Genomic DNA, 12,251 nt, shown 5'->3' on the forward strand with positions numbered 1-12,251 from the left:
GAACCTAATTTCATGGGTTTTAATTTACCATTTTTACATTTTGCTATGACATTATCCAGATATAAATTGTTATGATGAGAAGCTATTCACTTGGGACAAAAAAAAATTACAACTCTGCTTTTAAAAAAAGACTCTGCATATATCAGTGAAGGACACGCTAATAAAGATTGGTCTGGAACATTTCTCTTTATGACGATTGACTTATCAGCAATAGTTACTGCAGCAGAGTTGGAAATTACATAATTGCCAGAAACTGTAGATATTTGACTTGGCAAGAACCCTGGGTTTATCTGATTTATTTTTGTAAGAATTGGGCCCCATGGATATTTAGAAATGTTTAATGAAAGAACAGTAGAATATAAATGAAACAAGCAAAAATCCTCTTTTCAAAGGCTTCATTTAACTCCATCCTCACTGTTGTGATAACACAAATAAACCAAAGACAAACCTTTAGTGATGGCATTGGGCAAATTAAAACATTATGAGCTACTAACATCTGGACAGTTTCTCCCTCTTCATAATCATGCTCGTCCATTCTCTGCCTACTATTTATCAGTACGCACTGCAATAACGCAACACTGAGCTTTGGAACACATGCGTGATCGTGAGCACAACACACGAAGGGCTATATTCATGTGCACGCATGTTCTGCCCTCTGCACTTGAGAAAGAGGTCACCCATTGTAGAGAGAGACAGACAGACACACAGAGAGACAGAGGCAAGTTTTTGCGAAGACTGTTCTCCTGCCTTTGGGTCCCCAGTGCCTGGCCAATGCTCATTACAGAGCTAATTCTCATCAAGTGCTTTGTTGTGGAATTGAAGCGAATGAGTCAAATGGACTGACTAGCTGGACATGGTAAGAGGAGACAGAATACAAAGACCCGAGTTTTGGCTCTTTGGTTGCATCATCAACACTGTGTGACTATACACAAGCCCTTTCTTCTTTCTAGGCCTTGGTTTCCTCATCTGTAAAATGAGTTCATTTTGATTGATTGTCTCTGAAATATCTCAAATATCACCTGCTCTATTAACCCCTCAAAATTTTAAGGCCTATTGTCCCACCAGAAATGTCACACTTCCTCCCCTGTACAACAAACTGTATATTCACCACTATATTTATTCAGTAAATTCGCTTATTTTGGCGAAACCACCCCTCCCCCCCCCCCCCCCCCCCCCCCCCCCCCCCGCCCCACAGAACTCCATCATCGGTAGCTAAATTTTCTGTTAGGTTCCTCTTGATGTTCCCACCTAGCATAGTTCTGATAGCATCCAAGGTGTGGTGAGCAGAGCCACATAGCAAAAAAAGTTCAAGCTTTGGAGTCAGACCAACCAGAGTTTAGATTTTGGTTCCTTCGTTTTCTGAGAAAGTTACTTAGCTCCCATGAAACTTGAACCACCTACAAAGTAAGATTCCTATTTCCTTCATCTCAGAGTTGTTGGAAGGCTGTGTTAAGACAAATGCTTTAAGCAGTCATTTGGCACCTAGCCAGTTTCTCAACATTACGTCCTTGCTTATAATCCACCTGCTACCTTGCAGATTCACTTAAGAAACAAAATGTATGCCCCTTCTTTCTCATCCCATAGCTTCACATTCTGAGATCAGGCCCAGAAGTGAATGGGCTAAACAGACCCCAAAGGAAGGGAAAGCTACCCATTTCAGAAGTTAGTCACCTTCATCCCTTTGGAAACATTTATTGAGGACTGTGATGAAACAGGACAATATCATGCACTTGAGTACAAAATATAATCAAAGTGTTGCAGGACAGACAACATACAAATGACAAAGTGTCATATAGTATGTTTGATAATAGGGGGGTGTACACGGTGTTACAGGAGGATCAAGGAGCATCCAAATCTAAGAGGTGACGCTAGCTTGGTAGTTTCAAAACTCCCTCATCTCTATTAGTGAAAGAGGAACAGAGTGCTAGGGAAATGCCCTCTCCCTTGAGGCTATTTTTTTAAAGCAGGGGAAAAAATTAATAAAGAATTGACTTCCTCCATAGAAATATAAGTAATGGGATTTTAGTCAAATATTTATTTCACAGATACCTACGTGTATAAAAGGATTATTGTAATTATCTATGCATTAAAACTTATCAAGCTTGTAGTCTTCTCATCACCATAAAAATGTTCAGGCGCACAAATATTTCAAATGTCCACAAGATCTTTATATACTAAAAGTCATCAGGGTAGCAAAGTTTCTCACATGAGAAAATTATTCAGATTTAATAATGAATAACCATCATATAAAACAAGTCTGTTCAATGATCCAGTTGCTAACTGACTGGGAAAATGATCAGAATTCTAATATAATACTTATATTAACATAGTTAAGTGTGGACTCTGTTTTAAAATATTTTTCTCAATAAAATGACCTAAGTTCTTTTTAGATCCTTTGTATTTTCTCTTTCATTTTGCCTTGAGTAGTAAAATAACAGTTGTAGTATTGAGTTAGTATTATAATATTGGTGTCAGACCAACCAAAGTTTAGATTTTGGTTCCTTCCTTTTCTCAGAAAGTTACTTAGCTCCCATGATACTTGAACCTACAAAGTAAGATTCCTATTTCAAAATGTGGTCTGGAAGCTATGTGCAGGTAAGAAATTGGGGCAAGAAACACTAAAGGCAGGAAGATAAGGACAAAGGCTCTTAATTTATTTCACAAAACTATATTTGCACAGTGTAATGAGTTAGCAATTATAAAACTATTTTATGTATACTCTAAAGTTGAGGAATGAATATGCTGGGGGGAAGCCAGAAGGAGGAAGTTATAAATATAGAAGGAAAGATTGGAATGAACACTGTAGATCTGGATTGTGATTGGAGATATTGGTATCAATTCATGGTTTTTAAGATCATAGACAAGTAAATAGTTAAATAGACGTGTAAATAAACCCAGGTATGTGCATGTGCATGTATGTGTGTTTTAGTTCCGTCTGTTGGAAGGGCCTAGCAGCAATGACATATGAGAAGCAACAAACCACTTAATGCCCACATACTCATTTCCTTTTTTTTAAGGTTCATTTACTTATTTTTGAGAGAGGCACGGACAGTGTGAGTGGGGGAGGGGCAGAAAGAGGGAGAGAGAGGATCTCAAGCAGGCTCTAAACTGTCAGCACAGAGTTCAATGCAGGGCTCGAACTCACGAACCCGTGAGATCACGGCCTGGGCCAAAACCATGAGTTGGATGCTTAACCGACTGAGCCACCCAGGTGCCCCCATACTGGTTTCTATATACTATTGTCCAGTAAAAGGAAATAGACTTCTAGAGAAATACCCGATTCCAGAGATGGGAGAGAAAAAGTACAAGATGAGTCTAGAGAATTCTGTCATTTCTGAAAGTAAGAAAGTACCGAATAATCTTGAGGACGTTTCAGAGATACATAGGAAGCTTGAAAGAGTTCCAAGTGGCCAAATCTGGAACAATACGAACATCTAAAAAATATGGTAACAATTGAATTACACACAATGAATAAAACAAAAATCTATGAGTCCATACTTACAGAAATGAGTAAATGTGTGAGAAGAGAATGTACTTCATTAAAGTAGAATGCCACCTGAGTACAGAAGGAATGGAGCTAGAAAATCATCAATGAAGCTAAAACTAGAGGTGAAAGTTTGAAGGATGGGGTAAGTGCAGAGGCTCTCAATACACCTCTTCACAAGTACACATTACATACAAAGGGACAATTAGGAACTTCACTATGGGGAAACCTGAAAGACACAGATTCGACCAAATCTTCCAACTAAAATCACCAATACTGGGACAAACGGACATTGTGGTCCTCCTAACGAGATGCACTGAGAAGGACACAATATTGTTTCAGTGACACTATCCCAAAAATAAGTAATCTGAATCTAATGATAAGGAACTGTCACAAAGACCCAAATTGAGAGGCATTTTAGAGAATATTTTACTAATAATTTTCAAAAAGGCCCAAGTCAAAACAAACAAATAAAACAAAACAAAAACAAAAGAGAAGGGCTAAAGAATTGTACCCGAGATAGAAGATTAAAGAGAAATAAAAACTAATGTAGTGTGTGGTCCTGGATTAGATCCTGAACAAGAAAAACAATAACTATAAGAAACAGTATATTGTAACAGCTGCCAAATGTGAATAGAGGCCCAGGATTAGACAATAATATTATATTAATATTAACCTTCCTGATTTTAATAATGGCATTATACTTATGCAAGAGAACACCCTATCTTAGCAAATGCACACTGAAATACTTAGGGGTATAAGGGGCACAATGTCACCAACTCTCAAAGTGTCAAAAAAATTATCTATCTATCCATCCATCCATCCAGGAAGAGGAATAAAGGGAGAGAGAATTAAATGGGATAAAATATAAACAATCACTGAATCTGAATAAAAGAAATCCAAGAGCTCCTTTTACTATTTATTTGTCTATAAGTTTTAAATTACATTTAAATCAACTATAACATGCATTTATTCAGTGAACATAATTCTTGCTCTCAATCAGTTCACAGTAGAGTAGGGAGAATTTAAACAACTACATGAAACACCTTGTTCTGGCAGAAAGATATACTGGCAAAGAGGTGACTCAGAATAGGAAGTGGCCACCTCTGCTTGGGGAAATCAATGAACCTAGTCCAGAAGTTCCTATCAGAAGTGATGAGGGCTGGAACCAGACAATGACAGAGGAGACAGATTCAAGAGATGTTATGGAAGTTGAATCAGTAGAATTCAGTGATCAAATGAATGGCAGGATGGTGGAGCTAGGAGAAGCTTGGCATGACTCTTGTGTCCCTGCTCAGGTAACAGAGCTCACTGGGATAAGAAACACAGGATGAAGAAAAGATATTAGAGGGAGAGAATAAATCCAAATTTGAACATGACAAGTTGTAGATACCCATGAATCATCAGGCAGCAATGATACCTTTATTTATTTAGAATAGTCTCTCAAGGTATCAAGTAGACTAATCACTGAGGGCATTTGGCTGAAATTAGAAAACCACAAATGGGTATAATGTCATTCAAGCCTAGGTTTGGTGGAAATAGGATTGGGATCTGATTAAATTTAGAGTCATAGAAAGCACCTCCTCAAACCCTTGCCTGATCTCTGACACAGATAGTCTTTCCAGGGGACACATTGTCTTTATACTTATCTTTTTATTCATCCAGGAAATATTTACTTCAAACACTGTACAAGGCACTGGAGATACAGAGATGATTAATTCATTGGCCTTGCCCCCAAGGTTTTCACAGATTAGTGGAAAAGAAAAATAATTATAAATCAGTGTGCTTAGGGTAGAGGCTGCACAGGATTATGTAGAAGGGACAAGAGTATGACAGTGAACATGCAATCAGGGGTGTGGCTGGTTTTGAAAGATATTAAGGAAATCAAGCTAAAGCATGCTAAGAAGTGCCTGAATGTGATAGGGAAGCGGATACAGGGGTCTAGGATAAATTCAGGATGGATTTTACCTGAGCTACCAGGAAGGTGTTGGTGCCATTCACAGGGATGAGAACACAAGAGTCGAAGGCAAGCTTTTTTTGTTTTGATGGGGAGGAGGAAGAGGCTAGCAGCAGTGACTAACTGGAAAAGAAAGGAGAGGCCATCAATCTCAAAGCCAAACTCCAAAAAAACCCTGAAAAATGTCACCAACGCCAATTTCATCCATAAAAATACCGAATGCATGCTGGACTGGACTTGGCACTCCGCGCTGCACTGAGGGACATGCATCGCTGACCCATATTTTGCAACAGTATCGAGGGGGAGCACCTCCAGAAACAAGCTGCTTGCTCCTTAAATAGCAAACACATATGTTCTCACCACCAGCGGGGCTATTGCCAGGAAATCACACAGACCCCAAATAAAAAACAAGCCAAAGGAAAACAAAGAGACAAGCCTCCTAGTCTCCTGTTCATGGGGCACTGAAGTTCAGGGCAAGGCCCTCTCTAGGTGGTCACGGGGTCCAGATAAAATCCTTCCCAGAGCCTCTGAAATTTGTTTGTGCAGGTGAATCAGAAGGCAGGGGACCTGGGAAGAGGATGGTTACGGCGTGCCTGTTCCGTGCCAGGCACTGTGCTTCGTCCCTCACATTCCTTGTTTCCTGTCTATGAAGTCAGTGTTATTATCATTCCTATTTCACAAATGAGGAAACAGGCTGTGAGGGTAAGCGACTCTCAGAGGCCGCTGGGCAGTGGCCGCGCTAATGTTCAGAGCCAAGCCTGCAGATGCCAAAGCTGTTTCTTTTCTTAGCAATGCATTGCCTGTCTCGAGGAAGTAAGCATGCTTTCCCAGAGCTTGTCGGGGCCGGAGGTGAAGTGCCTATCGCTGCCACGTCCACACAGAAAACAACCTGGTAACAATGCAGGCCCAGTGGGCTGAACGTGTGTACGCGTAGATGTCTCAACACTCCTTTTTTTGTTGTTATTCTTTTTTGGTTTTTGTTTTTAAAGCTACCTAATAAGGGGAGAGCCCCTTAGTCTCCACAGTTCCACTCAGATTATGGGTTCTCTGAGCAAGTTGATAAAGTCCTGAAAGTCTCAGGCCAGGAGTTGTTTCCCTGCTTTGTTCTACTCGAGACTTGACTCTGGGAATCAGAAGCATCAGAATGTCATACAGAACCAGACAGCTTAGATGGCCTCTGGGAACCCCAGGACACGTCCTCCTTAACACACTGGAGTTCCAGGTGCAGAAGCTTCCATGCCATGAACATGGGGAGGGCACATATTTAAGTCCTATTTAGCACTTGGTTCATCTGACCGGCATGCAGCAGGAAACTGGATAATTTTTTTTTTTTTTTCCCTCGGATGAGGCATAGCAAGCTGATTAATGATGTGAGGGAGAGTGGGCTAAGGAGGGGAGTTCTACAAAAGTTTCCTTTCGGAGAGCCACAGCCGGCACAGGGAAAGAAAGGTGTGCTTTGTAAGGGGGTGGCAGGCAGTGTTTAGCTAATTAGGGTTTGGTTAATGCTGGTGAGTGTCGAACATTCCCGCTAATGGCTGTTACTAATGGGAGAAATGGGATCATTTGTTAACTTTACTTAGGAAAGTGAGTGTTGAAGGCAGAATGGAGAAAAAAAAAAAGGTGAACATGGCCCATTTTGGCTAAGCCAAATGAAAAGTGGAAAAAATGCCTCATGAGTTTCTTTAAAAAAGCAAGGCCCCAATTTCACACGTGCACCACGCTCCCTTGCCTTTAGAAGACAGTGGTCACACATTCCTACTTAGCCTGCTGGCTTTTCAGGCCCTTTGTTGACCTTCCAATTGACCTTTCCTCCCAGTGCAACATGCATAACTTCTTAAATGGAAGTTGTCTTGGGAGGCATGTGTTATTAAGGACTTACCATGAACTATGCTCTGTGCTTTGAGTTGTATGATTTCATTCAAGTTTGACAACACAATTGTGAGATATGTATATGCATCTAATTCCCATTTTACAGATGAAAAAATCGAAGCTCAAAGCCCTTATCTACACAACTAAGTGTGGCACTTTTATTTTCCAGGGCCTTATGTTTTATAGAGCATCTTTACCTTTAAGACTCCCCCAGGGGGGCGCCTGGGTGGCTCCGTCGGTTGGGTGGCCGACTTCGGCTCAGGTCACGATCTCGCACTCCATGAGTTCGAGCCCCGCGTCGGGCTCTGTGCTGACAGCTCAGAGCCTGGAGCCTGTTTCGGATTCTGTGTCTCCTTCTCTCTGACCCTCCCCCGTTCATGCTCTGTCTCTCTCTGTCTCAAAAATAAATAAGAATTAAAAAAAAAAAATTAAAAAAAAAAAAAGACTCCCCCAGGATAACCTTTAAAACTTATTTTCTAAAGTACAAATGTTTTCCTTTTCTTTTAATTCTTTCCCAATCCATCAGATACATTCCATTCCAGTGTCCCACAGAAAGAGCTCTCTGGCCGTTTGACTTCATGGTAACCCCTGAGTCATGTGGGTAATCAAGATGGACTGACCCAAGAAATATGAACTGCCAAAACAGCATATTCTTCACTAGTGAATTCTGAATGGCTTACTCTCCTCTCTGGATAGTCTTCCCAGAACTTGTTCGTTGCAGCCATGACCTATGCAAGTGGAAGGCTGATATAAAAGTCATCTGGACAGAGCCTAGTACATATGTACATTGGCCTCTAGTCACTCCTTTGAACAAGGAATTTCCACTTATCAACTTTCAGCAAGAGTACTCTGCATATGCACTATGAACAGGGTCGATATGAGAAGCTGCTCCGTAATCATGCTCTCAGGCTGGTAAAGACATGGTCTCATCCAATAGGGTTTATATTTGGAAATATGAAGACTTGTTCTTTGGACTATTCAATTACCTGCATAGAATTTCGGATCGGCCCGTTGTTAATCTGGGTATAGAAGAATGGGCCATTGGAGAGGCTCCTTCAAGAGGAAGTTGAATTGAGTAGCCACTGAAGCTTTAGAGGCAGGTAGGACTGATAATCTTGATTTTACTAATTTTCAATTTTTTCACTTTGGACAGGTTGCTTCACTCTGCTTGGTAGTTGAAATGTAATAAATAATATAAAATGTGTGAACTGTTTAATTCATAAAGATTTCAAATCCTCCCTATGGCAGCAGCATCCCAAAAGAGAAAGAAAAAAAAAAGTAGTCACTGCAAACCTTTGAAGACCTGCTTGGTTTTGGCATTTACAGAATGTTACTTCCCCAGCATTATATTAGATAAAGCAAGTCACAGGCAGACCTGAATTCAAGGGGTGGGAAACAGACTTCACTTCCTGATGGGAATGGCTACAAAATATTGTGCATGGCTTAGTTGGCCACAGAATCCGGTACTCTGAGTTCAACATACAACATGCATTACTCATGTATTTCTTCCTAAAAAAGAAACCCTCAAACTAGGTGTTATACACCCATTTTATAGACATGAAAAACAGGCTCACAAACATTAAGAATTTATCTGAGATTAACGAAGTAGTTAATAAAGAGCAGGTCTGCTCTTTAAACTCAGTTTTTATTCCAAAACCAACACTGATAACTCAAATATATACTTTAAAGGCCAAGCATGAGCAATGCTTACATTTCTATAGAAAGGAGCTAAGAAAAATACACTACTTTATCCTCACATTTATGTTTTTAAGACTATTCCAAAGAAAACTTTTTTTTTTTTTTTTTAATTTTGTCAACGTTTATTTTAGAGAGAGATTGAGAGACAGGGTGTGAGTGGGGGGGGGCAGAGAGAGGAGGACACAGAATCTGAAGCAGGCTCCAGGCTCTGAGCTGTCAGCACAGAGCCCGATGCAAGGCTCAAACTCATGAACCATGAGATTATGACTTGAGCTGAAGTAGGATGCTTAATTGACTTAGCCACCCTGGCACCCCAAGAAAACTTAAGTACATAAACTCTCCTTTTAGATGTCAAGGTGCTTCCAAGTCTGTTCCATGCCAGCCTCGACAATCTACAGGGAAGGGTCTACTACTCCTCCAAAAATGTCCAAACACATGAATCCAAGGGATTTAGAACAGGCTCAAACAACTCATCACATATTACTTTTCCCAGCCCATATTCTCAAAAAACAGGAAATGTTTTTAAATCAAGTGCCAAGAGCAGCCCTACCTAGTTAGCCCATATTCCCAGAGATAGATGATGGTGATCATCAATTTGCAAGCTTAGGTTTTATTCATCTAACTCCCTGTTTTGAAAGATCGCTAACATCAAGTCAGTTAAATGAATGTTGTAGGCAATATTCTAAGATGACCCCTCCAAAAAAATCCCTCACCCTTGAATAATTTCCTCCCCTGTGAATACAATGGAACATCACTCCCATGATTATGTTATTGTACCTGACAAAAGGGATTTTGCATCAGTTGACTCTGAGTTCATTGAAAAGGAGATTATCCAGGTAGGGGTAACCTAATCTTGTGACTTCTTTTAAAAAGAGAGTTTTCTCTGTCTGGCAACAGAAGAGAAAGGCAGAGAGATTTAAAAGGAGAGGAATTTGGGGTGCCTGCATGGCTCAGTCGGTTAAGCATCCAACTATTGATTTTGGCTCAGGTCATGATCTCACCAGGTTTGTGAGATCGAGCCCTGCATAGGGCTCTGCGCTGACAGCGATGAGCCTGTTTGGGATTCTCTTTTTTCCACTCCCTGTGCCCCACCCCTGCTCATGCGCGTGCTCTCTCTCTCTCTCCCTCTCCCCATCTCTCTTTCTCTCTCTCAAGATAAATAAATAAACATCATCAAACAAACAAACAAACGAGAGAAATTCATCCAAGGCAAGTTCTCCAATAATGAGATGGAGAATGTGGGGCAAAATCTGAGAATGGCCCCTAGGAGCTGAAGGTAATCCTTGGCCAAGGATTGGCCAATCCAACAACTTGCACTTCAGTCCTGTAGTCACAAGATACTAGATTTTATAACAACATGAATGGGCTTAGAAGCAGATTTTTTCCCAGAGTTTCCAGATAAGAGCCCAGCCTGGCTGATACCTTGATTCCAGCCTTAGGAGACCTTGAGCAGAGAACCCAAATGGTTGTACAACTCTGTGAATACACTAAAAACAATTGAATTATACACTTTAAATGGATTAATTGTTTGGCATGTTAATTATATCTCAGTAAAAGAGGTTTTTTAAGATTCATTTTAAAGATCTTATTTTTCAGAGAAAGAGTGCAAGCGGGGAAGGGGCAGAGAGAGAAGGGGACAGGATATCCAAGGCCAGTTCTGCACTGACAGCAGTGAGCCCAATGCAGGACTTGAACTCATTGGATGCTCAACTGACTGAGACACCCAGATGCCCATCAATAAAGCTGTTTTCTAAAAAGAAAAGTGAGAAAAGTTTTGTAGGAGAAAGTGAGGTATATAAGGCTAGGGAAGCAGGTGAGGAAGGAGGGCGAGGCTAAGTCATGGAAAGCCTTGCATATCAAGCTAATCTGACTGGAATGTGTTCCTCCAAAAATAATGGTTCCCTACAAAGGGTTTTAAATAAGGGAATGAAAAGTCCTATTATTGTTTTAGAAAGATATCTCTAGTGGCTCTATAAGGATGAATTTGAGAAGAAAGACATATACTGCAGACTAGGAGGTTGGTAAAGAGACTAACTCACTGAAAAGATAGACTTGGCCTAAGGCAAAAGGACTGGAAGAAGGCCTAATGTTTGAGAAACAATGGAGACAGAAAAAAAGATGTAACTTTTTAAGATAAGGAAGAAGCCCAAGACCACTGGGGTTTCTAGTTTGAGAGTCCAGCTTTGTAAGGATGATGGTGCCTGCCTGGCCTTTTTTAGAGTCTGGGGAACTGGACCCAAGGCAATTGTGGGAGGTGGTGGGTGGGGATGTGCATTAGGTACCTAGAAATTTCTACTTAGATCCTGGGGCTCTGCCCTCTAGCCAAACACAAATGATACCGATTAAGTCTTCTTGTGATTGTGGTCTGGGCAGTGAAATTTTTAAGAGATCCTAAGTCATTCTAACACACAGCCAAGCCTGTGAACCTCTGGCTTGGATAGCTCCTTTCCAGGTGAGGCTGGCAGAAGAGGGCCCACCCGTTGCTTACCAATGCTTACAGCCTAGCCTACAAGACTTGGCCCTACTGAACAGAGATTTTTACAGAAACTGGTCTGGATCACCTGGCAGAAGAACCAAGTAGCACTTGCAGATCTTGGAAGGCAGGAGGTTTATTTTACACTGGTGGGTTCCGAGGAGTTCATTCCCCAGAGGTCTGAGCCCAGAACATCAACAGAGGGGACAATTTGTAGTCTGTTACTTCTGCATTCCTCATTAGAAATTTGGTGCCAGGGGCAAGCAGTTCTTCCGGGAAGAACCCGGAAGGGGAGTCTTCAGGCAGGGACTGGAATTCCCCTATCAGTCCTGTCAGCCATCTTATAACAGATTTTTCCCTATCAAGATAAAGCCCCATCATGAGTAATGGGGTTTCTTGGGCCCATCCAAGAAGCAGTTTCACTGATGGTGGATTTTACCACAACAGATAAAATTTAAGGTAAGGAGAAGACTATTTGAACTGGTTAAGTGTGGGCTAGCTAGAGCTCTACTCTGAGTGGTAAGAATTCCTAATTACTCTTGTTCAGTGATTATCAAAGTGTAGTTCTCAGACAAGCAACACCAACTTCATCTGGGTACTCATTACAAATTCAGTTTCTTGGGCTTTAATGCCAACCTCATGATCACAAACCTTGGAAAGGAGGCCCAACAATCAATGTATATTTTTTTAAATAAAGTAAACCTTTACAAATTTTGAAATAATAATAGATTCATAGGCAATTATAAGAAATAATACAGAACCATCCCATT

At 40.8% G+C, this 12,251-nt stretch overlaps 1 protein-coding gene across 4 annotated transcripts in view; it reads left to right on the top strand.

Moving 5' to 3' along the window:
• Nucleotides 1-11,820: 11,820 nt before the first annotated feature.
• Nucleotides 11,821-12,251, top strand: part of NT5C1B (5'-nucleotidase, cytosolic IB) — a 32,161-nt gene continuing 31,730 nt past the window's right edge. For 2 of the 4 annotated variants that reach the window (XM_045447651.1, XM_045447654.1), the window contains exon 1: nucleotides 11,823-11,940. The gene's annotated coding sequence lies outside the window, so the exon portion shown is untranslated. Of the gene's footprint in view, nucleotides 11,941-12,251 lie in introns of all 4 variants that reach the window. The other 2 variants (XM_045447652.1, XM_045447653.1) reach the window with 2 other exon arrangements.

This window comes from Leopardus geoffroyi, chromosome A3 (assembly GCF_018350155.1).
Source record: "Leopardus geoffroyi isolate Oge1 chromosome A3, O.geoffroyi_Oge1_pat1.0, whole genome shotgun sequence".
Classification (NCBI taxonomy): Eukaryota; Metazoa; Chordata; class Mammalia; order Carnivora; family Felidae; genus Leopardus; species Leopardus geoffroyi.